The 26,708-nt window shown below is 42.1% G+C and overlaps 1 long non-coding RNA gene across 1 annotated transcript in view; it reads left to right on the top strand.

Annotated features, from left to right (window-relative positions):
• The first annotated feature begins 4,219 nt into the window (after positions 1 to 4,219).
• Positions 4,220 to 26,708, top strand: part of 6530403H02Rik (RIKEN cDNA 6530403H02 gene) — a 432,399-nt gene continuing 409,910 nt past the window's right edge. Inside the window, exon 1 of the long non-coding RNA NR_130170.1 lies at positions 4,220 to 4,439. This is a non-coding gene — a long non-coding RNA (RIKEN cDNA 6530403H02 gene). The remainder of the gene's footprint in view (positions 4,440 to 26,708) is intronic.

The following is a 26,708-nucleotide window of genomic DNA, read 5'->3' as shown; positions in this document are numbered from 1 at the left end:
CCTCTCCTCTCCTCTCCTCTCCTCTCCTCTCCTCTCCTCTTCTCTTCTCTTCCTCTTCCTCTTCTCCCTCTCCCCTCTCCCGTCTCTCTCTCCTCCTCCCCCTCCTCCTCCTCCTCCTTCTCTCTCTCCTTTCTTTCTTTCTTTCTCTCTCTCTCTCTCTCTCTCTCTCTCTCTCTCTCTCTCTCTCTCTCTCTCTCTCTCTCTCTTTCTTATTTGCTTATTTGTTAACTGCCACTCCACACCCCTCCTAGTCAGAACCACTGTGTCAAAAGACTTTGGCTACCCAGCAGTCTCATGTTATTTAACTGGTCTAACAGGACAGTCCACTCAGAACCAAATTAAATTGGAAGGCCAGCCCAGGTGTGCAGGTAGCAGGGAGGAAAACCTTCTGAGATTTAGTTTAAATGGGCAAATCAGCTGGGTGTTCTCCATTAGTGCTAATGAGGCTATAGTTTAGAGGGTAGGCTCTAAATTCTAGAAATATGAAACAAGGAGAAAAGTGTTCCTTGCAGACTCGTGTTAGGAGATTAACATTTTTATTAGTGTGTGTCCCTTGTGCATTTCTCTCAGGTGTACCACACCTTTTGGCTATGTTCACTTGGCCATCCTCTCCTCCCCATCCTCTGTGCTAGTCTCTCTCCCTCTTCCCCCATTTTCACTTTTGTCTCCTCATCCTACACTCACATCTTTCTCTTTCTCACCCTATTCACGTATACTTATATGATTTTGTGCATCTAAATAAAGCCCGAGATCCTCAAACACCAGAGAATCTATGGAGCATTTGTCTTCTCAAGTCTGATTCATTCTGCTTAGTAGAGTGATCCCCAGTGACATGTTTTCCTGCAAAAATATATAATTTCCTTCTTCTTTACAGCTGATTTTGTGTGTGTATACACATCGCCATTCATCTGTTGATACACTTCTTATAGTGCAAGAATAACGCAATTAAATTACTTTGGAGTAGAGTAGGAAATGAAGCCTAGGTGGATTCCTGAATAGCAGCAATTCCCTGGGCAAGATCTAAATTGCAAAGAGAAGAGGGAAGAAGATATAACCTGGAGGCCCATAGCATAAAGTGCACTTCCCATTTTTGTACTCAACAGTTCCTGCAGATAATGCTGAGCAATTATTTAATAAACAAAATGAAGATACCGTTTCCTTATAAAACGCCAGGTTGTTGCAATTAGTCTCCGTCTGACCCTGAGCTTGCCAGCCACAGGACATAGAGGCTGCAACTAGCGTTTCTGGCTGACGCTCAAACACTTGCTCGTTCTCCTCCTGAGAACTGGCTTTTGACTAGAAGTAAGTCTCACCGCTGTCATCGTTATTGGCGGATCACATTTTCAGGTGAGGATTTCTGATAGGTTAAGTGAAATACCAAGGCTGTTGATCTAGGACACCTTGATGTCCTTGATGGCTTCTGAAATATCACCTTGACACATTCCTTCATAGCAGTCTTTCAACAAGAAAACTAACCCTATTTCAAAAACCTAACAGTGGTTTTAGAAGATGAGAACTGATCTAGCCCTGTACACTTCTCTCAGAGGAGTCCCCCGGCTCACTAACTATTGCTTTGGGGATGCTTAGTGCTTAAAAGCACTACCTGGAGGAAACAAACGATATTAGTACTTACCCCCATTCTGCCATGCATTCTCCATGACTAACAAATGTCTTTAGTGGCTGCTGTTAGAACATGCTTTCCCGGATGGGCAGTGGTGGCACATGCCTTTAATCCCAGCACTTGGGAGGCAGAGGCAGGTGGATTTCTAAGTTTAAGGCCAGCCTGGTCTACAGAGTGAGTTCCAGGACAGCCAGGGCTACACAGAGAAACCCTGTCTTGAATTACCCTCCCCCCCAAAAGAAGATGCTTTCCCATTCTTTCTTATCATGGATTTTCCACTGTGCCTCTAGCTAGACACACATTTGGTCCCTTGACCAGGAGCATTTCTGCTAAAAGCCTCTAGACAGGTTTTTGTTTGTTTGGTTGGTTTGGTTTGGTTTGGTTTGGTTTGGTTATTATTTTTTTGCTGGGAGTTTTATGAGCTCTTCAGAAGTTTAGGGGAGAGGAAGTCAGGGTAACACAGGAAGCAAACCATTTCCATATGCCACATAAAAAGGATACTTAGGTTAAAGGTTACCAAATAAAATTTCAAACTATCTGTAGGGTATCAGAGTAGCAAAAAGGATAGATACTCTCCGAGTCCTAATTCAACAGATTTGGGAGTGGCGATGTCGTAGCCATACTCTAGCTCTCTTCTTTTGTTAACCTGGTTTGTCTGAAGAGAATTGTTCACTTTTCCAGTTCAAGTTAATTTTCTTCCTAAAGATCCTTTCACTAAATTTTAAGTCAGCGTACAAAGTGAAAGGTCTCTCCATGACATCTCCTTATGTGTGTCATTGCCCTTCTTCTGTCACTGTTCATCCCTCTCCCCTTTGCCCTCTACCCACTCCTCTGTCCATCTTTTAAGGTTTGTTTCCCAGTCAGTCCCAACATCTATTTCTCTCTGTCTCTCCCCTTCTTTCCTTCTTCCCTCTCTCCCTCCCTCCCCTTTCACCCTCCCTTTCTCTTTTTTCTCTTTCATCTTAAAACTTCCTTATTTTTATGTGTATGTGTATGTATATATATATATATATATATATATATATATATATATATATATATATATATATATTCCTGCATGAGGTTATGTGTACCATGTGGATGGAGGGCTCGCAAAGCCAGAAGAAGGCATCAGGTCCCCTGGAACTGGAGTCACAGAGGTTGTGAGCTGCCGTGTGTGTGTGCTGGGAACTGTACCTGGGTCTTCTGCAAGAGCAGCCAGGGCTCTTAACTGCAGAGTCGTCTCTCTGGGCCCCACTTCTATTTTGCTATTCCATTACCAGTTCTTTCTTTGTTTTATTTCTTTTCCTTTCTCTTCTCTTCTCTTCTCTTCTCTTCTCTTCTCTTCTCTTCTCTTCTCTTCTCTTCTCTTCTCTTCTCTTCTCTTCTCTTCTCTTCTCTCTCTCTCTCTCTCTCTCTCTCTCTCTCTCTCTCTCTCTCTCTCGTTTTTCAAGACAGGGTTTCTCTGTGTAGACCTGGTTGTCCTAGAACTCACTCTGTAGACCAGGCTGGCCTCAAACTCAGAAATCCACCTGCCTCTGCCTCCCAAGTGCTGGGATTAATGGCGTGCACCATCACTTCTTGGCTTCCCTTTCTATTTCTTACCTCTCTTAAGCAAAATCATAACATATAGTTTAACTATTCTACAGCACTTTTTCTTATTATTTTTGTGCCTAAATCCTAGTGCACAGAGGTGTACAGAGTGAGACTGACTTCCCTGGGACTTTTCTTCAGGGTCCAAGTTGTGCAGGAAAATGTGTTCTTAGAGCTTAGTGTGTGAGTTTTCCCTACACACTGTCACTCTGTCCCTCTTGGCTTCACTTCCTCTCCTACCCAGGTACTCTCCCAGCCCTGGAAGCCTTCTGCTCTGGGACCTTCTTCAGGGGTGTTGCTCCTTGTTTTTAGTGGACTCCTGGGCCGTGGGGATGGTTCTGTGAGAAGTCCACAGAGCCGTGTGCTGCCTGGTTAGTCATGGCCGCGCTGATGACAAACTGGCTTGTGTGACTTTAGAGTGAGACAGCCAGCCAAGTAGAACTGAAAGGAGTAAATATCTCTCCACACTGACAAAGTGAATCTTGGGACAGGCTGTAAAGTGAAGTAAGAGAAAAGAAAGCAAACTGAGGAGAAAGAATACCCCAAATTGCTGCCATTGTTCCAGCCAGTGCTGCTCATTGGCAGAAACAATCTTCCACAAATAAAAATATTGCAAACCATCTATTTGGCCACTCCTCATTAAGACGAGTAAACTGTGTTTTTGCGGGGTGGAGGGGTGGTGGGTGGTGCTTCATAACTAGGGAGTATGAGAAATATTGCACATTCTTTTTTCATTAATTTAAATTAGTAAGATCTATTCTGGCTATAATGCTGACCTGTGATATATCAAAGTTAGATATCATCTATGTTCGCACTAAGTTTCCAGAAAGTCTTATTCTTGTCCTTTGGCAGAGGTCCTCAATCCGACTGAGACACACAAGGGACATTCTTTGGGAAATAGTGGTGTCTTCCTCACTTCAAAATGTTTCATGTACTGTAAAGTTGCCGCCATATGGTTCCCACAAAGGTTCTGCCAAAACTCCCGGGGTTCTCACGAGAGCTCCTTCCTCCTCCTCTGTTCTTTTAAGCTCCTGCTGCGGTGGCAGACATGGGAGAGACACGCAAGCTGCAAAGGGAAGCAGAGTCAAATTAAAGCCTCCCAACCACGGCTCGTGGTGCTGCGGATGGGGCGTCCCTCCCTCCCTCCCTCGGCTTGATGAAGGTGGGTGTGAGATCCCACAGGACTGTCTGGAAGAGAGCCCGTGGAAGTCACTGTATTTTGCAGAAGCTGGAGGCGAAGCAGAAGGCAAGTTACAATTCGTCTGTTGCAAGGCCCGGGTTGGGTGACAGAGGGGGGTGGTGGTGGGTGAGCTGAGAGTTTAGGAGAAGTCTTCAGGGGTTTTGACTGTGTAGGGAAAAGGGCGTGGTACCTAGAAGTGACCCAGAGTCCACAGAAACAACTTACCAGCATGTGGAGCGGAGTGCCTTATAGGGATACCACCACTCTGGCTATGTGTTCTGGCAGGTGGGAGACTGGGAACAGGCTCTGTGCCTGAGCTGCTGCTGGACCGGCTTCTTCTCTTCTTTACACTACTAGGGTTGTTTGGAGTCCCTTCTGCTTCGCAGGGAGCTGCATCCCAGCGGCCTTTCCCATCCTACAGTCTGTATATCTAGGCTAGGGGCTACTTCCTGCTTTTCAAACTTGCAAGTTTCCTTTGAGCGTGAACAGGGGCTTTTCAAGACAGGCTAGTGGGGTCTGTGCATTCAAAACATATGGTACGCCTTGCTAATTTTTGAGTGTACATCGTGAAACCGATGCCTTGAGATTAGTGAGTGCTTACCAGATATGTTGTATGGGGATTCACTTTTTAAGCTTTGTTAAGTTTTTATTAGCACCACGCACAAATCACCTGTTTACATTTTCCTCTGACTGTTGGATATAGGTGAGGGGAATGTCTCCTTTTTTATTCATTACAAAAATCACACCGAAGATATAAAAGCTTTCTTCTGGTCTTTCAGACTAGATGTAGCTTCTGGCTCTGACCTGATGTTACTCCTTCCTTAGTTGTTGTAATGTTCGTTCCGTCCAGAGAATCTTCACCACATATGTCAGAGCAAGATAAAGGTCACCAAGGAATAGCATTCACACTGGCCAGTTCCCAGGGTGACCTTTCTCTTCTCTGGGAGATGTTTATCATCGCTCTGAGCTATGGGGTAGAATTGGCATGTCCTTCTGTCCCCTCTCCTCAGAGTCCTGCACAACCTCAGAGCGTGTCTCTACTGCAGGTGGCCTGGGCTTCTACTTGATTTGACTAGACAGTGAGGAGCTCTCAGCCATTCTCCCCTCCCTCTCCCTATTAGAACTGTTTCTGCGCTCATGAAGATGTGATAATTAAATACATCCTTGAAGGAGACAGAAAACAGCAACACCTTGCGTCTTGACTTCTTCCAGGGAGTGCAAACCCTTAGACCACCAGGATGTCTTGTTCAATGAGTTATTTTTTTTCAAAATGTAGCCCGAATAGCATCCTTTATAATTAAGACTCCTGGCTTTCAGTTTAAAGTGATATTTGCCAGTAAAAGCCTGCCAAAAAATAAATAAATAAAAGGATGCTTACCGTTAAATATTGATTTAAGCTGGGAAACTGGCTCCAAATTTTGTTATACCAGTCTTGATCTCCACGGCCTCTGGGCATCTGTTTCAATTTGGTCAAATTGAAATGGGGAGGGATGGTGCCAGGCTAACAGCAAGGTGATCCAATATAGGAGGAGGAGGAGTTGCCTTTGATGAAAAGAGCCAGGCATAGCCATCTATAGGTCCTGAGGATACATGACCTGGGCTCAACCATCCTGTGGGCTGACCTGAGCTGGTGATTATTTTTAATTTTTGAAATGTAAAAAGCACGTCAAGTTATCTTTGGAGAGTGGGATGTTTTGTCTGTTTTCCTGTTGTCGTAAGCGTTTTCTCTACCTGTCTGGGTGGACTTTTTTTTTTTTTTTTTGCCTTGTGCTTTAGGAAGGAGTTTTGTTAAAAGACCAGAGACAATTTCTTCCCTGCTATGAAACAAATTTTTCAGTCACTACACCAAGCTTTTATCCTCACCTATTGAGGGAGCAGATAGGGTCACATAAGACTACGCTCCTGAATGCACACACTTGTGAAATATTATTACTCATCCATGGGTCTGACACTCGAAGGCAAATAAGAAGGGGGAAGGCTAAAGTTTCCTGGGGGAAACAAAAGAGGTCATTAGAAGAAACTGAACTCCTCCACTGGGGAAAAGTGCCCGAGATCTATTAGTCTTGACAACCCCAGTTAGTCCAATGTCTCTCGTCATCTGTGAAGCGAGCAACGGCTGATAAGCGGTGATGAGGCAGGGTACTGGTTTGTGTTTCCAGACTCATAAATATTTCACAATACCATTTTCTTACAATCAGATACGTTAGTTTGCCAAGCGTAGATGCGGCTGGATGTTCGAGCAGTGCTGGTGTTTAACAAAAGCCTTTGGAAGGCAGCAGACACAGGGGTGGGTGAGACTGAGTGTGCCTCTGGCTTGCTGGCCACTCTACCTGGCTTTCAAACGCATGCTCTAATTCTGGCAAAGGAGTTGGCATTTCACCTCTGGAAACGGCTGCTGTCTACTTGAAGAAATATATTGATAGACTTCTTGAGGGGGTGGGGGTGGGGGGGTCATCAATCTTAGCCACAGACTCCAATTTCTTCTCATTCTCTTACCCCGCCAATGTCCTTGTGTTTCTTTGTACTTCACCCCATGGATGCTGGGAGCAGGCATCAAAGGGTGATTTTAATTTTCAATAGAACTCTGTCTTGAGAGAACTGCCTTTACCCACACTCAAGCACAGCCACCTGCAATTTCCAGAGGCCCAGCCTCTCCTAGCCCCTATTGCAAGCTCCAAAAATTTAGCATCCCTCACAGCTAACCCCAGTACCACAGGAAGAGGGCAGCAGGCTTTCTCCCCGATGTAATCAAGGCAGAGTGTGCAGACACGACCTGATTAACAGCTCCCGTATTAATTTCTCTTTTTGGTTGCTTGACTCACAGCGAGAACCATGTCAAGGCAGCAGAGAAGCAATTAAATTGATTTTAATCTTTGTCAGAGTAGATAGCGTGCTTCTTTCTCTTCTCATTTAAATAATTAGAGTTTCAGTAGGTATTATTTCTGGCTTTAAAAAAAATCAGTATCTTAACGTAATAGAACCCTTGTAATTATAAACTTAATGGCTCTTAATAAGTTAATCATGGCTTTTTCACTTAACATGTATTTTTTTTTCTTATTAAACTTTTGTTTGTCAGTGTTTCTGCTTTCATTAATGACAGAGAAACACAAAGAATGATGGATAGAAAACAATTCTATCAGTTTTCATCATGAAATCTTTTCAACAATTACCTCTTCCTCTCTTTGTGGTGCTCTGGACTTGATTTAAGCAATATTTTCAGATTTGGGGGCATTTAAGAGATAAACAAACAGCACACTGGCTTTGATGGTGATGGAGTCTTTGGCTTCTATGAGAATTTTCTTATAGGACAACATATATCGTTAAATTGTGTGGAGTTCCTTGAAACATAACATTCAATGAAAGTCAGAGATGTATATATATTTTTTAAAATTACAAGTGGGAAAAATTGCAATTATGCTCTCTTTGATATTCATTCAGTCAGATATTTGAAAGTTATCTTGTTTCTCATGCATTATTATATAATATATTTTTTTAAATGTACATTTCAGAGAAAAGGAAATAGGGACAAAATTCACAGATCCAGTGTCCTTCTTCATTGCATGTGGAATTTGGGCAGCAAGGCATGTGTAGTTCACAGATCACTGTGTACTACAGAGCTGTGGTTAACACCCCAGGGCTGAGTGACTGGGGGACCCCGATGAAGAATGCTCAGTTCAGACTCTAGTGAAGTAGTGGGTTTTTCTCCAAAAGATTTAGAAGATGCTTAGCACTTGTCTGTCAAGTGGCAAGAGAACCTAGCACACCAGATACTATGAGTCCTGGACCAGCAACATTGACCCTAGAGAGTGATGGAGCCAGTCCAGAGCTCTCACGCCCCTTTCTTAGGGTTGCAGGGATGCAGTCTTCTGAGAAACTAATGGATGAAGAGTTGATTCTTGAATTGGAATTTTGAGAAGAAAACAACTGTTGTACTGGAAATCACAACATGCCACTTTGTTTGGGTAGATCTTGACAAAGAGGTACTTACTTGGAATAGCCAGCAAAAAGCAGGTTGGCAGCGTCTCCCTTCCCCTGTGTTTCCTTGGTGTTTGTTTGATCCTCTTGGCTGCACACTGTGTGAAACACACATAAGCCAACTTCAGCTACCCTCCAAGGAAACTCAGAAGCAGAGGCTGGCTTCGTAATTGGCAGGAACAGAGCAGGTGATCAGCATTGACTTGATGGAAGTGTCTTCAAGGTAGGAAGGGCCCTTAAGCCAGCACTTGCCATTTGAGCTCGATGACAGGATGCTGGAAATACACACCAGCTAGCAAGGTAGTGAGAACAGAGGACAGAGCTGTCACTGAGGGCATGTGCGCTGTTCCCACCAGTCACTGTTGGTAGAGATGTTGGTTGTTAGGCCCCTAGCTAAGCATTTTTAGTGAAGACTCTGGAGCCCAGCATATTCAAACCCATCATTTCCTGGAGAGAAAGGATTTTATAGGAACATGGAGGCAGGCCTGACAGGGATGTGTGGGGGTGAGGTGGGTGGGGCTTAGTTCATTTCAGAAAGTTTGAGGCAAGGCTGTGAAGGTGACCGAGTTGAGAGCAGGAGGCTGTGAGGATCTGTTCAGTCCCATCTCCACATAGGGGTTCCTGGACAAGGGCAGCTGACAGTGGCACTCTCCTTACCCCGCAGGAGATGCAAGTAGTTTTACATCTACCCCATTTGACCCTCAAACAAACTTGTTATATTAGGTAAGGGAGAGCTTTTCAAGTGAAAGGCATCAAGGCAGATGCTAGAGTCTTAAAAAGCACGTAAGACTGAGGACATCGATGTAGCCCAGACCTCCAGCATCTGGGGTGAGATGAGAGTCATTATCCTTTCCTTCCTGGTTGGACAAGCACACATGAAGAAAAGGTATTGCATCGGCCCATATGTTTACTTCATAGGTAGTATGTCTCTGCGTTGGTAGTGGAAACACGAAAATGTTTTGCAAGGTGGGTTAGCAAATATGAAAACCAATGAATATGTTCATGAGCATAAAACAGTTAAGGCAAGGACTGGAGAGTGTCTGCAGAGCAAATTTGGCCTCGTCTGTCTTAACAGTGTTGTCAAAGCAGCAAATGTAAAAATGAACAGTTGAGAAATTTACTTCCTCCTTTTCTTCTCTAATATCCATAAACCTTCCTCAAGAATAGCAGGTACAGCTTACATTTCTAAAGTGATTTTAGTCAACTTTGGGCATCTGTCTTAGTTATTCTTGTGATCTTTCATCTCTAGCGCAGTGCCTGGGCTAGAAGATTAATTCTGAATTCAGCAAATATTTATTAAGTACCTACTATGTGACAGCATTTCTCTGGTTATTTCGTGTATGCTCATGTTGATAAAGAAAATAGTTACAAGTACTAGGACAGCTTGTATTTTGGAAGATTCCATTAGACATGTGAGAAACCAACCAAAATTATATATATGTTAATATATATATACTCAAAATTATATATACACATATATGTATGTATTTGGAGAAAATTAAAGATGGATTGTGGTAAGGACTGTATAGATGTTTTGAAAGGTATCAAGGGGGACATTCTGAGTCTATTCAAGCTGAGATTTGCATAGTTCTACTATGTTGGTCTGGAGAGATGGCTCAGTGAGTAAAGAGCTTGCTATGCAAGGGTGAGAAGCTCAATTTGATCCATAGAACCCACGGAGAGCCCGAGGCATCAGTGTGTGTCTTGTATTCTTTGGGCTCTTACAGTGAGATGCAGGGTAAGACAGGACAATCCCTGAAGGCTCGTGGGAGAGCCAGCTTGGCAAAGGCAGTGGCAAGGAAAAGGAAAGGCACGGATTAAAAGCTGAGGTTGTCTTCCAACCTTTCTCATACGTGTCTGGATTTTAGTACACACTCAGAGAAAAAGGATATACAGGAAAATTCACACTCATTAAATCTTCTTCATTAGTTACAGAACTTTAGCTAGAAGGCATGCATACATAGCTCACAGGACTGAGCCCTGCATCAAAGAACTATAATAAATGCCCAGTGCTGCCAATGGATGAGTGGGTGGTGAGCCCACATACACACATAACACATACACACACACACACACACACACACACACACACACACACACACACCACTCACTTGCATACACACACAGAGATAACCAGGACACCAGGATCCTCTGGGGCAAGACTGAGATAATAATGTGGGCCACTGACATCTGGCAGTGTGGTTCCTTCATAGCAACAATGGCTGGTAGGACCTAGATTTATAACACCATTTCCGCTGTCACAGTGAAACCTGCCATCAGGAGACCGAAGGAAATGAAAGACCAGTAGACGTGCTACCTTTTGAGCAGCCCTGGCCTACAGTAAATGGGTTCATCCCTATGACAAAATTATAATAAGAATTGTTGGTTGAGTAAAAAACAAACAAATAAATTTAAAAAGAAGCAACAAAAAAGTTCAAACAGAAAAACTTGCTGTGCTTGCAAAATAGAAAACAAAAGGAGACAGAAAACCAGTTGAGTCAAGGCCTGGTAAGCACGTGCAGGGTTGGGGCAGAGATGAGCAGAGATGGTCATGTCCTAGGGTGGGATGAGGGCAGTGTCTAATTTAGCCCCCATTTTGTTGGGGTCCCAGCAAACATCACCGCTGGAAGGAAGGAAAAACTATCTGAATGAGGTGAAGAATGTCAGCAGGCCCTGAGTCAAAAACTTCCAGAGTCTCGCTCAGCCGTTTGTTTTCATACCCATTTAAACACAGTGAAACTTGGGTGTGTGTGTGTGTGGGGGGGGGGGATTTCCATGTGATGATTATCAAAACAAAGCTTGGGGATGGCTACCTCCAAGCTCCCTTGCAGAGTACATCTCTGTAGCAAAGCCCCTGAAAACCTCATGATAAGAAGGAGTTCCATTGCTTGACAAATGGTGCTCAGAGCAAGGGCCTAGGGAGGAAGGATTTGTAATCAGCATAAGGATGGATTCTATTGATGGAGGATACAAAGTACAAGGGGACTCTTTCGAAGGATGTGTTCTATTCACTGAGAGACAAAGCTCAGGATTAGGACCTAAACAATGCTGGGGATTTGTGCAGGATTCAGGTGAAGGCTGGCTCCATAGAATAGCAAAGCATCACCAGGATGCTGGACAGCATCCATTCCAGTCTCTGGGTGAACAGGTGTCTGCCATTTCTTTCCCATGAAGGAAAACGCCTGTGTGCTTAACGATTCTGGAATTTCTAGTGCTTTTTGTGAGCTATGCCTTCTACAACATTGCTAGGATATGAAAATACTATACAACTGGAATTACTAAAAACTTCCCTCAAAATTAAAGCTGTTAAAGGAACACACATGAAGAGACAACCCATAGGATGAGAGAGAAGGCTGACATATCACGTGCCTGATTCTTTTGTACAGAATATGTAAAAAAATCCTTACAGTTCAATAATAAAAAGATGATTAAATGTAAAAATGGGGGAAGTATCTGGACAGATGTTTCTCCAAGGAAAAGCTAGCCATGGCCAATAAACAAAAAAAAAAAAAAAAAGACTCTCTTTGTCACTGTGTAAGGCTCAGGGACTTGCCGAAGAATGATACCTAAGACTCAAATAGTATGCAAAAGCAAAGAGTGTTTTATTACGAAGTATTCCACCATTTACCAAGATGAAGATTCCTAGGTGAGCTCAAAAGCCCAATTTATAGCAAATTAGGGGAATTCCTGGGAGGGGTAGGTGACCTTTATCTTCTTTGGTTGGCTTTGTCTCTAGGGTGTGGGGGCCTTTGGGATTGGCTAAGGCTCTGGGGACAGTCCAGAACTATTGCTGAGGGTCCTGGAAACTGCTGCTGGGAAGTCTGGAAACTGTTGCTGACTTAGTGCTCTTGGTTCAGGTCAGGTGGTGGGGCAGCTTCTGATTGGCTGCCCTCGGCCTGTAGTTTTTACAGTAAATGACTTGCCCAGTTCTGGCAAATAGATATTAAGGCCTGGTCTCCTGAACTGCCAGTTTGAAGCCTGTCATAGATAGCCTGTCTCAGTCCTCTCCACTGGTATTCAGAGACTTACAACTAAAAAATCATGAGATGCCCTTTCATCTTCACCAAGATGACTGGAGCAATAAAGGCCAAACAATAACAAGTGCTGGTAAGGATGTGAAACACAGAGATTCTCATACACTTCTGAGAATGATAATATTCCTTAACAAGTGCAACCTAAAACTTGCACATATGCAGTACAGGTCCCAACAGGGATGAGGTAGAACCAACCTAAACATACACAGAGTGACAAATGGATGCATTGTGGTAAATACATCCAATCGAATTTTACATGAGAACGATGAACTATTGGCTCACACTACGACACGGACGAACCTTGAAACGATGCTAAGTGTCAGAAGCCATTCATGATAGGCTCAATGAAACTGAATCAATATTGAATTTCTGGACCAGGGAAATTTGGAGAGAAAGAAAAGATAGTGCTCTCAGAAGACAGGGGAGTGGGAAGATAAGGGCTGATATTTAAAGGGTACAAGATTTCTTTCTGAGGTAATAATGTTCTAAAGGTGACTATGGAGATGGCTGCACATACTCACACCAACCGAATTGTTTACCTGATAAAAGCACCCCCTGTGACCTGTGGGTTATGTTTTAATAAAACTGTTTTTTTTTAAATCCACTGAAAAATCCCCCAAAGCCTAGGGGTATGCTTTGCATTGACAGAGGGCTCAAAGGCTCTTTAGTCAAAATGTGCAATCTCTAGATTTGAATATTTTTGTACCCCAGAAAAGATCATCAAGGAGGAGATTCTTAGAATATAAAGCTTTCTATCCTCAATTACTGGAAAGGAGCAACACCTTAAACACCACAGGATACCCATAAATATCTAATTTGCACCACTGCATGATAAAAAGCTTGCTCCTTCCACTCATTAGCAACATTCAGAGATATCTTCCTTTTGCCTGTGAGTAAGGATATTTATGTATTCTCTGTGTACCAACTGAGCAAACCCTGTCTGTGCCCACAGCTTCTCTGTACTTCTGGTCTACCTGAACTGTGTTGGGAAAGCATGGCGGGGGAGAGATGTTCAGGGATACACACAGCCGTGGGAAGTGTGAATATTATGTGAGAATTCATTTAATTAGTGCTCTTGAAAGTATGGATTTCTTCTGACAGAGTCTAGAAATCGGAATGACCTCAGTTTTAAAATAATATTGTATTCTACCACCAGTCACATGCTTTTTGTTTTTCAGGGGAATTAGTTATTGTTGAGGAAACACAACTACAACAAAACCAAAAGCCAAAACCAAACCAAACCAAACCAAACCAAACCAAACCAAACCAAACCAAACCAAACCAAACCCACCTCAAATGCAAAGCAAAAGAAAACAAAACAAGCAAAATCAAAATATGCAATTATTTGAGGCAGGGTTCTTCTCTGTAACTGTGAACTACTGATAGTGACACTTCAGCTCTCTAGTGCTGGACTTACAGGTATGTGGCACCAGACCTGGCCAGAGGCAAACAGTAAATCTTCTTAAAGACAAGAAAGAAATTTAGCCACACTAGTGGTCTTTATTGTACCATTTAGTACTTTTCTGCACAGGTTTTATAATTTTGAGTTGGACTTTGATTGATGGAATTCAAGACACAATCAAGACAACTTTTCTGTGATCAAACCTAAGCAACTTCATCACATAATGGGTGGCTTGCACTACCTCTAGGCCTGACACCCTGGAAGATAGTATTTCAGTGTAGTGCTGTCTGTCACAGGAAATTTCCACCTGCCAATAAGAAAGCCATGAGATGTGATGGTGATGTGGTAAATGAGTATGAAGAGGAAATGGAAAGTTAGATGCTCTTAGTATTTTTTTGGCACAGTCGTAGGCTGCGTTTGGGCAGTAAGACGAGGGCTTTTTGAGGGCAGGGTAGTTTTGAATGCTCCCCTCCCCACAGTATATGGGACCTACCTTATATCTTCCACTTCATTAAGGACATATGGAGCTTTGCACTGGCTAGTCATGGAAGTCAAGTTTATTGCTTCTTCCCTTTCTCTTGTTCCACATGATTAAATGTGTACAAATGCCACTCACCACTCCCACACAAACACACACACACATGCATGCATTTATACACACATGCACACTCACATACATGCATATACACACATATATACACACATGCATAATACATGCATATACACATACAATACATACATACATGCACACACATGCGTACATACATGCATATACACATACAATACATACATACATGCACACACACATGCATACATACACACATGCATATACACATACATACACACATGCATAAATACATACATATACACATACAATGCATACATACATGCACACACATGCATGCATATATACACACATGCATACACACACACACATACATGAAATGGCTTCTGTGATTTTCTCCTATTCCATCCTCCTGTTTTGTGCCATTTCTCTGTCCATCCACATTACACAGAGGAGTCTGAGATGCCCAAATATCCTAAGAAATTTTTTGAACGTGTAAGATTTGCTTTGAAATCCAAAGTATAGGGTACTGATGCCATCTTCACCACACAGATGGCTCCTGGAACTTTACAACTCAATTTTCTGCTTAAAAGGGTGCCACTTACAAACCAGCAAATTCAGCAAGTGGCTAATTAGCCAAATTAATGAGGGCTTGTTTACTGGAGGTCCCCAGTGCCCTTGGAACTTGGGATGCTTTCTTATTACAATCTGCGAGCGGTTTCTTCCAATTAATTTTTAACATACAGCTCTTTCCTCTTAGTAATATGTAATATCCTAATACTTTCAAGGGGTTTCAAGAATTAACTCATTAATCTTTATTGGGAGCCACTAGAAGACTAAACAAAAGAAAAAACAATTAATAATGTTTCACTGTTTGTTTACTTACCTATTTATTTTGATTAACACTAATTTGAGCATATTTTATGAATTTTAATCTATAGATCAGAAGGAAACTTTGTAAAAAGCAAGCATTAAAGCTCCATTCTGAGAGAACACAGAAGTGAGGAAATACTTGTATGTGTCAAAGGAATTGCTCTTTATCACAGAGTAAGTAACAGTGAAGTCAAGAAAAGTCAGTCTTTTCACTTCCAGCTCCTGCTGGAGTGTCTAAAAGAGACAGGCCCAAGGAGACTGCCATGTGTGGATAGACATAGAGAAGCCAACCTCCATGCTGGAAAGGGCATGTGGCACCTGCTTCAAGTACCCCTATTCCTACAGAAGTGGCCTTGGCCCCATGACAGTTCTCTGTCTTAGCTGGCAGGCTTTTGTGTCATCCTCTGAAATAGATAAGCAGAGCTCTCATCCATTCCCTCCCAACTTGAACACTCCAAGATGCAGATGATGATGTCACCAGGCAGACATCAGCAGACAGTGTATTGTTTGTGTTCTCTGAAACCAGTGGCGCTGAACCTGGGATGGTCAAGGAGAAGTGTGATAGAATGTGTGGCAGAGCTGTGAGAGGTTGCTAAGCAGCAGTGTCTGAGGTCTCAGTAGTTTCCTTCCAAAGCATTCGTAAGGCTGGGCCAGTCTAGGCTTATGACGGCAGCAGCAGCCCAGGAGGACATGAGATGCTTCCATTGCTGTGATAATAGTATAGTTTGGCCACAAGCATGCAACTCCAACCTAGGAAAGCCATAGACATGTTAATCTAACTTCCAAAGAGTTGTGCTGGTGTACCCTGCACAGCCATACAGAAATGGCGTCCCAGAGATTTGGGGCAGGATTCATCTCTATCCCAATGTATCCAGAAGGCAGCAAGTGGAGTCAAAGAGATCTGTACCCAAAACATTTAATGAGATTTGGAGGACTTCCTTAGGACCTGCTATCTTTTCCTTTCCTTTTTTATTTTTGTAGTGCTAAGGCTTGAACCTAGGGCCTTATGTGCACCAGTAAGTGCCATACAACTATGCTATATATCCTTCTCATACACATGGAACTATTGAGATTGTATGCGTGTGGTTTGTGTGTGAGGCTATGGATTTTTAGGAAGTCAGGGGTAGATGTCTCTCATCTGAACGTTTGTGTTCCCCCAAAGTTCATACGCTGAAATTCAATACCTGTTATAATTGTGTAGGCTTAGAATTTTCAAATCCTACTTAGTAAGGAGTCTCAAACACTTCAAACACCCCTTCTAATCCACCATCCAAAGGTAAGGGAGAAAAGATGGTAAATATGACAAGGGGATATGGACCTGTCTAGACGTAGTTCTTTGGGGTGAACAATCTGTTCATCAGGATAGTAGCAGCCCAATTCAGTAGTGTCAGGATACCAACAGCCCACTTCAAAAGTGTCACCAAACCCAAATTAGCAGCAATGGCACAATCCAGCAGAAACCAACAGGCCTTCACCAAATAGACATAATCAGTGGGAGCAACCAGGACCAATCAGTATGCCAGGAGTTCTCTGCCATGCCTCTCTCTATGATCAGCAAAGACTCAAGACCAACTATGCAAGTGCCCTGTCACTCTCCATTTGAGTCTCCCCAAACATCACATGTGCTCCCCTGGGTCTTGCCTCAGCAAAATATCACGTGATACAATCAGAAACTTCCATTTCATAAATGTATTAAGGTGTGGGCCTGGAATATGATGGGTCAGAAATGACCTTATATGTGGGAGTAAGTGCTCATATGAAAGAATCTAGAGGGAATTTGTTTAGTCATTCAGCCACATGGCAATGCAGCTAGAAACACAAGTACGCCACATGTATGACACTGAGGTTCTGCATACAAAATGGTAACTATAGGAGGTGGATCGAGAAGGTAGAAAGCCAGTCCTTGCTTCCCACAGATGACTGGCACCTTGATTTTGGATTTTCAAGTCTCTTTAAACAAAGACTTGGTGTTATTTACACTCTCAAGTCTAAGACACTTCTTGGCAGCTTCTCAAACTGACAGAAACAACCTTTCTTCAGTTGGGATCCTACCTTCTGATCCTCAGCTGATTCTCCACCCATTGTAACTTCTCAGAGTGTAGGTTGTTCAGAAGTCACACATTCTATGAAACTTTGATAATCCACTATTTTAGCTCAGGTGATAGTTTTCGATGACCTAGAAGAGGAAGAAATTCTTTTAGAATTAAAAAAAATTTTTTTTGAGAGCATCATTAGGAGTATCCTATATTTTGAAGAAATGTAAGTTTTAGAAAGCATGAAAGACTGGGGAGATGACTCAATATGTAAGGCACTTGCTCTGCGAGTGTGAGGACTAAAATTTTGATCCTTCTCACCTACTCAACAGTGGGTAGCCAGCTGCCATCACAGCCCTCAGGAGGCAGAGACAGGATCCTAGTGGGAAGTTGACTAGCTGTACTAGTCAATCTGCAAGCTCTGGGGTCAAGTGAGGGGCCTGGCATCAATATATATGTGGCGAGGAGTCAAGGAAGACTCCTAATATCAGTCTCTGCTCTTCAGCCAGATGTGTACACCCAAACCCACATTCATGAACTATCCATGCACACATGAACTATACATGCACATATGAGGCACATACATACAAATAAATACCGTCATGCAACTGCATTATAGGTTATCTTTAAGTGAATTCAGGACATCTGAAGCAAGTGATTTTCTTCTTTCCCAGGTGTTGGATTGGGTTTTGTTGAGTAGTCCATAGTGTCTGCATGGCTGAGACTTAAGTAAGTTCACATGTATGACCTTGGACATGTTAATATGTATGTGAACACCAAGTATAATTTAATTTTAAAGGCTGTTCTTACCCCCTAGCCTTGCTTCTGAGATTCAAAGTCAGATTTTTATTTTGCATTCTTTCAAATTCATCTCTCAGGACTGGACTTTGTTCTAGAGTTTCCTTCCCCATAAAACCCATTCTGGCCTTTTCCTCTTTTCCTGGGCGATGCTGGCTCTTCTTCTGTTGGGTCTCACTTCTGTTTTGTCTCTCATTGATTCAATTACTCTTGCCTATTTTCCTTTGCTATCTCAATTGAAGATTTGATCTGTAAGGGCAGGAACCATCTTTGTAGCCCCAGAGCCTGGCACATAGTAGGTACTTTGTGTCTGATTGTAGAATGAGCAGTGTTGTAGTGAGTTCTCCCAGGAGTTGCTGCCCTCATTTCATTCCATGCCTATGGACTATCGTGTTTTCAAAATGCTTCTTTTCAGTGGGAGTAAAAAAAAAAAAAAACCTTATAAAGGTCCCAGCATGTTCCCTGCTAACCCCAGAGTTGGTACTCTGCCGACTGCATAGTAATAAAAGCTGTCTTGGGGACAGGAGGCAAAACATCACACAGGATGTTAATATGTACATTCTAATTTCTATGTTGGGTGGAGGCATCCCTGTTGCTGAGTGTATTTTAAACAAATGAGCAAGAAAGCAAACAAACAAATATATAACAAATGAGAGCCACGTGTGGAGCAATGGCGAAAAGTACCATAAACCAAGGGTCTTTTATGAAGACTATCTAGGTGTTGTACTGTAATGTGACAAAAGATTATAATTAGGTATGTAGTCCTATTCATTTACCTCTCCTGAATGGCTGAGATTCCTGCTGTGTTTTTCTGATAACTTAAGAAGTAGTCATGAATAATAGTGGTTGGTATATTTTCTTTTCCCATTTTTTGCACACATATGTTGCATGTGAATGTTTGAGTGTGTGTGAGCATAACTGTGTGTTAGAGAGAGAATGTACATGCATGAGTATGTACTTGCACGTGGAGGCCTGAGGCCAATGTCAGGGATCGATCACGGATCACTGTTCCATGGTATTCACTGAGGCAGGGTCTCCCAGTCAAACCCAGAGCTTGTCAGTATGGCTGCTGTGGCTAGCCAGCTTATTCCAGGAAACCTCTGTCTTTATCTTCTGAAGTATGTATTATAAGTGTGATGCCATGCCCAACAGGAATTAACCTGGGTTCTGGAGATCCAAACTTAGGTTCCTAGACCTGTGAGGCACAGATTTTACTGCTGAGCCATCTTCTTAGGCCCAGTGGGGTACTATTTTAAGTGTTAGCTTTTCACATCTAGATACCTAGGTAGAAAAGTATTCAGCTTTCATGTAAAGGTCTATTTATTAGTGATTTTTAATTCTTAAAAAATTTGTGTATATATGTCCCCATGTGTGTTTATACACAAATATGGACAGGTACCTGTAGAGTCCAAAAGAGGACATTTGGATCTGGAGTTACAGGGCAGTTGCAAGCTGTTCACCTGGGGGTTTGGGATCAAACTCCAGCCTTCTCTGAAAGAGCAGCAAGAGCCCTCAACTGTGGAGCCATCTTTCTAGCCCTGGAGATTCCTTAATGATGATCTGACGGGTGATCTTGAAATTCTAGCATGCCTACAAATAACTGGAGAGTCTAAATATTTTAACAATTTGAATTCCTGGAACTACGTCTCAACAAACCCTTAGTTCATTGGGGTTGGTTGTATGGTTTCCAGAAAATTATTTTGTGATTGATCATCTTGGGGATATTTTGATGCACATGACCCAAGAAAAATATTTCAAGATATGACTTTGGCCAGGTTCTTTTGTACTATCAAGATACACTGCAGACTTTTCAGTGTTGTAGAGATTGACAAAGACACCGGAGATTTTTCCCAAGAAGAGCATCAAAAATAGTTAGAGTAATAGAAGGATTGATTAGAGGTATTTACTGGGTTAAAAGGATCTAACTGTGCCTAATCCTTAAAGCTTGGCTCAGCAACAACTAATGGGAGATGCAGTAATGCTATACAAATATTTGAACAGCATAAGCATCAAAGATGGAGGGGGAATTATTTACTTTTTTAGAAGACAGTATGAATAAGAGTAGCTAAAAATGACCTCCGGGCTAAAAGGAGGATTAGCTGCCGAAAGCAAAGTGATTAGGTTTCAGAGCAGACTCTTAACAGGAGTGATAAATCAATAGACGCAAACGTGTAAAGACATTGATCATCAAATGAGTTCATTTCATTATCTTTTAAGGAACAGGGAAGGATCGACTCTGAGTTTGCGTTCTCCAGTGTCGCTGGGCAGTTCTCACCTGGCTTTCCCATTTGTTCTCACACTTGGTCTCCTTAGGGTCTGAGAGCCCTTTGACTTTTCTCTGGAAACATCACTCAACTGGACAGCTTTGATTCTTCAAACTGGAAGATGTCTTTCTCTTTCTTTTACTTAATTGAAATACCCACTAAGTTCTTACTGTCCTCTTTTTGAGGTTCTGGGGAGGAAGCCTGAGCTATGTTCTTAGGGAGTGGATACTCTAAAGTATTGCTGTGTTTCCCAACTCTTCCTAACGGGAATTGGTTTAATTGTTTATCCATCCTTTGTCCCATCAGGGAGGGCTAAACAGTCCTTCTTTTTGAACTAACCCACGAGGCAAGCCACAGGGTCAAACAGAGTTTCAGAAGTTAGCAAGCACGAGCCTTGCCCTAGTTGCTGGTTTTACTACCCCCTTACTTCCTCTCTTTACTCCCTTTATTATTAATTGAGCCACATCTTTGTTCAACTTGGGAAGAGCTCCTTTCTGTCTCCATTTCCCCACCATGAAAGGACCTACAAGTAAGCAGGCTGGGCTATGTCCTTGAGTGCCGCGTGCTTTTCTCAGAGCTGCCAGCTCTTTAGTAGAAAGGGGAAAAGATGACTGTCGTGCGAAGCAAGACACTCATATAGGAAATATAGCACTATCTCTTGCCTAAACAACAACTAAGTGACAATAACAACCCATGACCTGTTCTTCTTGCTTTCTGGGTTCTTCTTTTGGAAGTTGACAAGAGTCTGGCTGCTTCTGAAATAATGCACCTTCAGAATCCCCCTGGACTTGATCATGCTTCTCCTTGGAGCCTGTCTAGTGACGTGGCCTCCGAACTGCCTCTTCTCCATCTGTTTGAACCTGGATCTCCCTTTTGTCATTGCCTGCTGAGACACAGACCTGATATTTGATATGAATCATTTTCTTTAATTTTCATCGTTATCACCTATGAGCCTCCCACAGCTGGCAATTATATATATATATAATATATCCTATTTAGATATCTGCCATTTCTGATTTTTGGATGTTCTTTCTTATGGGAGGACAAAGTAACCTGGGGCATAATTATTGGACTTTGGGATTTAAAAAGAAGTTTAAAAAGATGTTTCCTGCCTTGAACTTAGACCCGAGATCATCTGTATTGAATGGAGGCGCTGCACCCATCTCTGTGAAGGGAATGCATGCAGCTGTTTCATAGTGGCCAATGAGGCACATACAGTCTTCTCTGACTCATCTTTCTTGAGTACCTTCATAAGCTGCACAGGAAGGAAAGTCACTTGTGCTAAATGTCAACTCTGAACTGTGCAATGCACTGCCACAACCCCAAAGCTGCTCATGGTGATCAAGCACCTGAAAGTCAGCTGTTTTGGACTGAGAAAGGCTATTACGTGTAAATTATACACTGGATAAAAATTATACTTAGTAGGGAGAAAGAATGTAAAAAAAATTATTGATAAGCTTCACGCCACTTTCACAGGAACATAACAGTTTGGAAACATTGGGGTCAAATCATCTCAGTGATATTAGATTCCTTTTCTGTGGCTACCGGATAATTTAAATTATGCATGCACTTTCAGACATTTCCGTGGCAAAAGTGTTGTACCAGAGAAAGGATATCTAAAAATATGTGCTTTTAATTAACTAGACATCACAGTCCTACAGCTCCTTTATTTGTATTTTTCCTGGACTGCTTATGCCTACCATTTAAGCTAGTTTAGAATTAAGTCATCAACTTTGCTTTAAAAACATCTGGCACGGAACACCCGGCATCATTATTTTTCTGCCAGGACCATGTTGCTATAGGAGCAAAGTTATGGTACAATAAAACACAACTTGAGCTAATAACTTGTATATGAAAATAGTTACATCTTCATTGTGCAAGCCACAAGGCACCTATCCAGTGTCATGGCAATCGCTAACCCCCTTTATAGTGATGCTTGCTTATTCATTTGGCATGCTTTTATTATTACTAATACAACAGTGAACAGTCTCTACATACCAGAATACAAGCATCCATTTTAGAAAATCAAACTTGTAAATCTTGTGACTGCTTTACATATAGCCAGTGAAGTCCCCTTCCTCAGAATCTCAGTAGACCACATGGCTCACAAAAGGATGGCCAGATATCTCTAGAGTGCTTTTGACAGTCACAGGAGCCAAGGAGACTAACGGAGAGGCACATGTGATGCATTGTCCCATGTCATGCTCATTTTAAACGATAGGAAACGTTTGTAAATTTTGAAATGTCCTCTTCATCAACCATGCCAGATTGCTCAGCACACTTTAGCGGGATGTTCCCTCACACATGAGCAAACTCCTTTATAAATCCGATGTTCCAATTTGACAAGCAGTTTTTCTAAATAAAAAAATCAGGATATACAGTAATACTTCATAAAGTATTCTAATGTCATTTCATACTGTCTATGCATTTTGCTTTCTTTGTTTATAGCATACCAGTCCATTGTTGGTTTTGGTGATGATGGTGTGGGTGGTAATGGTAGTGGTAGTGGTATGTGTGTGTGTGTATGTGTGTGCATGTGTGTGACAGAGACAGAGACAGAGAGAAGGAGAGAGAGAGAGAGAGAGAGAGAGAGAGAGAGAGAGGGAAAATAATTTATAAAATTATGGTATAACCAACAGGGAAATTTTTACTATGGGTGATATTTTAGTTTTCTTTAGCTACTTTTTAGCTTTACATAAATATGTATATAAACATGAAAGTTTCCTTGTTATATTTGTAACCAAAGGTATAAGCCACATATAAGCCCTGTGTGTTTCCACCGATCCACTCATAGACATTCAGACCCACTGCCTGAGAAGATGTCTGAAGACAATAGAACAGAACCATTTGAAGTTGTTTTAATTCTGTAAAATCAAGGTGACAGTAAAACAATGACCTTTCAATATGTGATATTTTTAAAATAAAAGTTCTCAGTCATGATCTTTAATCACAGTTTGATTGCTGTTGTCTGAATGTGTGTTGAGTGATCTCCTGTACCACTTTTATAAAATGTATACTTTTAAAGGCAGGAGCGTGTGTGTGTGTGTGTGTGTGTGTGTGTGTGTGTGTGTGTGTGTGGTGTGGTTTGTGGTGTGTGGTGTGTGGTGTGGTGTGGTGTGGTGTGTGTGTGTGTGTGTGTGGTGTGGTGTGTGGTGTGTGGTGTGTGTGTGTGTGTGTGTGTGTGTGTGTGTGTGGTATGTGTGTGGTGTGGTGTGTGTGTGTGTGTGTGTGTGGTGTGTGTGTGGTGTGTGAGTGTGTGTATGTGTGTGTGTGTGTGTGTGTGTGTGTGTGTGTGTGTGTGTGTGGTGTGTGTGTGGTGTGTGAGTGTGTGTATGTGTGTGTGTGTGTGTGGTGTGTAGTGTATTGTGAGTGCATATGTCTGTCTGTGTCTATGTCCAAGAGTGAGTATTCCTACTGAAGTCCTAGTATCTAGGTTTTAGGATGGCTCTTGATGACATTTTCAGACATCCTTACTTTTTTTTTTTTCCTCCTCTCCCTTTCTTCTGTGTTTATTTCCCTTTCCTCTCATTATCATTTAAGGCCCCCCGTTTGCCCATTTCCTCCTTCAGGTCACTTGTACTGTAGTATCACCCTCTATTGCTCTGCTAGCCCCTACCATTGTCCTTCTTTGCTTTCCTAGTTACTGAGTTATTTCAGATTAAAGATTCAACCTAAAAATGTGGAACTAGATACCTCAAAGTGAGGGAGCAGGTGACATTTGCCTTCTGAGTCTTCAATAGGATATTCCTAGTTTTATCTGTTTACCTTCAAATTCTATAATTTAAATTTTTGTTACAGCTGAATAGTGTCCCATGATATCTGTGTACTACTGTGGGGTGGCTCTTCTTCCTTTCTCTGTTCAGTGCAGGGATTGGGGGAGGAAGACAAGAACGGACAGTGAAGAGAGAGGTTGTTCTGTTATTTACCTCCTGCTTTCACCTGCCTTGACAGGCATAGCAAAGGGGACTGATTCTGCTCAGGTGTGTCCAGACAGGAAAGCAGGGACATGTCCAGTGGATTATTTCTTACCCATGCAGCATAGGTCAGCTAGTGGAGAGAATTTGAATTCTTGGCCTGGGGATTAACGCAACTTCAGGTGAGTTGTGGTCACCAACTTTTGTCTTTTCTGTGGCTTTAGGGAAGTGTGCCAAGGGGATTCGAGCAAATGGAGCTGGTTTTGCTTGTGGCAGTCACAGTGACTCATGTGTCACTGCGGCCAGCGCTCTCTTCTTCCACTCACCCCTGTGTCTCTTCTTGCCCTTGATCCACCCTTAGCTCAGTGACCATTTCAAATAAGCCATTTAGAAAGGATTATTAGGGTGGAATGCTGGAAGTCTATGGTCGTTTTTCTTGCTGTCTCATTCAAATTATTTGGCTCAGCTCTTTTTAAATATAGCTTGTAGCCGGTCGGCTCTCAGACAGAATAATATCAAACTGATCCTCTACTCTATTTTAATTCAATTGCCCAGTGCCTAGTGTAATGAGCTTGGAAACCAGATGAAAAAAAAATTAGAGTAATAGAGACAGACAGTGCCTTTGTGTTTATGTTATGCCTTATAAATTTCGGTTACTCTGATTGGCTTCATTTTAAGAGAGAAAAATATAATCCACCATAGATGGCTATCAGTGTTCGAACTCATCGGAGACTACCTGAGATGGTATTCAGTAATTACAGCCTTGCAGTTTCTGAGAGATTCCATCCCCACCAGACCGGCTGTCTCATGTCCCCATTTGTAACACTGTTCATTATATTCAACCTGCTGCCATCACTCTGGAGCCTTCAAAGTTGTTCTGGAGGCTACCTTACTGTAGGACATGGATAATGAAATAGTTAGATGGGACTTGTATTATAATTGCCTCACCTAACCCCATTTAGCTTGAAAAGTAGACTTAATAAAAGCGGGAGTGAAAGGCACTTTATGTTTTTAATAAGGAGTCTCGTATGGTATTACCTGCTGTTTTTCATTGTGTGTCTCGTTTCCTGGTTTTCCTTTGAGATACATGACAGAAGAAAGCCAAGCACATCTCTTAATCTTAAGGCTCCTTAAGAATCTATTGCAGTAATCTACCAAAATCGATCGATAACTCCAAGCTAACAGGAAGACTTCTAGTGTACCTAGGTGTGCTTATACAGTCGGGCAGACCTGCTCCCCAGCAAGTGAAGGCCTCCCTGCCTAAGAAAGCAGAGGGTTCCACTGTATAATAATTTAATGTTCTGTTTGCAAAAGGTAATTATAAAACTCTCATTCCATCTCCTGCTCCGATGGGCTCAGGATGAATTTAAAGTGGATTAAGAGGAAATGGATAAGACGTTCTGTATTGCTGAACTCTGCCCAGTGTCATGATATGCAAACAGTGAGCCGAGCTCAGAAGCGACTAAACACACACTGAGGAGATGACAGGGCTCAGATGCGAGAACGCCTGGATCTGCCAGAGAAAAGGGCTCCTAAAAATAGTGCTAACAATTTACAGAAGAGAAAATCTGTCTGTGGTGTAAAAATCTTTGAAGGTAGAGCTGCTCGGAGCTGCATGCTCTCAACATATTCACGATGTTGTGTTTGGAGAGGGGCATTTATTTTCTGTGCATTCATCTCAAATAAGAAAGCGAAATGGTGTCTATAGATCTGGAGTATGTGAGGGAAAAAGACCAGACTGGGAATCAGGAGGAGATGCTGTGCCACTAATTAGCTCTATGACATTTAGCCAGGCTAAGTATCTTCCTAGGCCTGATGTATCAACTGGGTAAATGGTCTATAAAACTGAGAACAGCCTCTGTCTTCTGAATGGTGTGTGTGTGTGTGTGGGGGGGGGGTGTTTGTGTGTGTGTGTTTGTGTATGTATGTGTGTTTGTATGTGTGTGCATGTGTGTGTTTGTGTGTATGTGTATGTATGTGTGTTTGTATGTGTGTATGTGTGTATGTATGTATGCATGTTTATATGTGTGTTTGTATGTGTGTGAATGTGTGTGTGTGTTTGTGTGTATGTGTGTGTTTGTATATGTGTGTTTGTGTGTGTTTGTGTTGTAGGTAAGGTTGAATTTTTAGACCTTCACCTAATTCTAGCTAGATTTAGAGGCAAAAGTGTTCAAATTTAGGGATCACATTTTTTTCTTTTTAAAAAGATATATTTTGATTTTATGTGTATGTGTGAGAACATGTATATACATATATATGTATGTATACACACACATATATAGTATATTATATATAAATATCTGTACACACACAAATATATATATTGCTTGCCTGGTGCTTTTCCAGGCAAGGAAGGGAGTTCTGGATCATCGGCTAATGAAGTCACAGGTGGTTTTAAGCTGCCCTAAATAGGTGCTGGGAACTCAATCCAGGTTCTTTGCAAGAGCAATGGATACTCTTAACCACTGAGCCACCTT

The sequence above is a fragment of the Mus musculus genome, chromosome 3, assembly GCF_000001635.26.
Source record: "Mus musculus strain C57BL/6J chromosome 3, GRCm38.p6 C57BL/6J".
NCBI classification, from domain to species: domain Eukaryota; kingdom Metazoa; phylum Chordata; class Mammalia; order Rodentia; family Muridae; genus Mus; species Mus musculus.
Note: the sequence above shows the minus strand (reverse complement) of the source record. Positions and strands in the feature narration are given on the sequence as shown.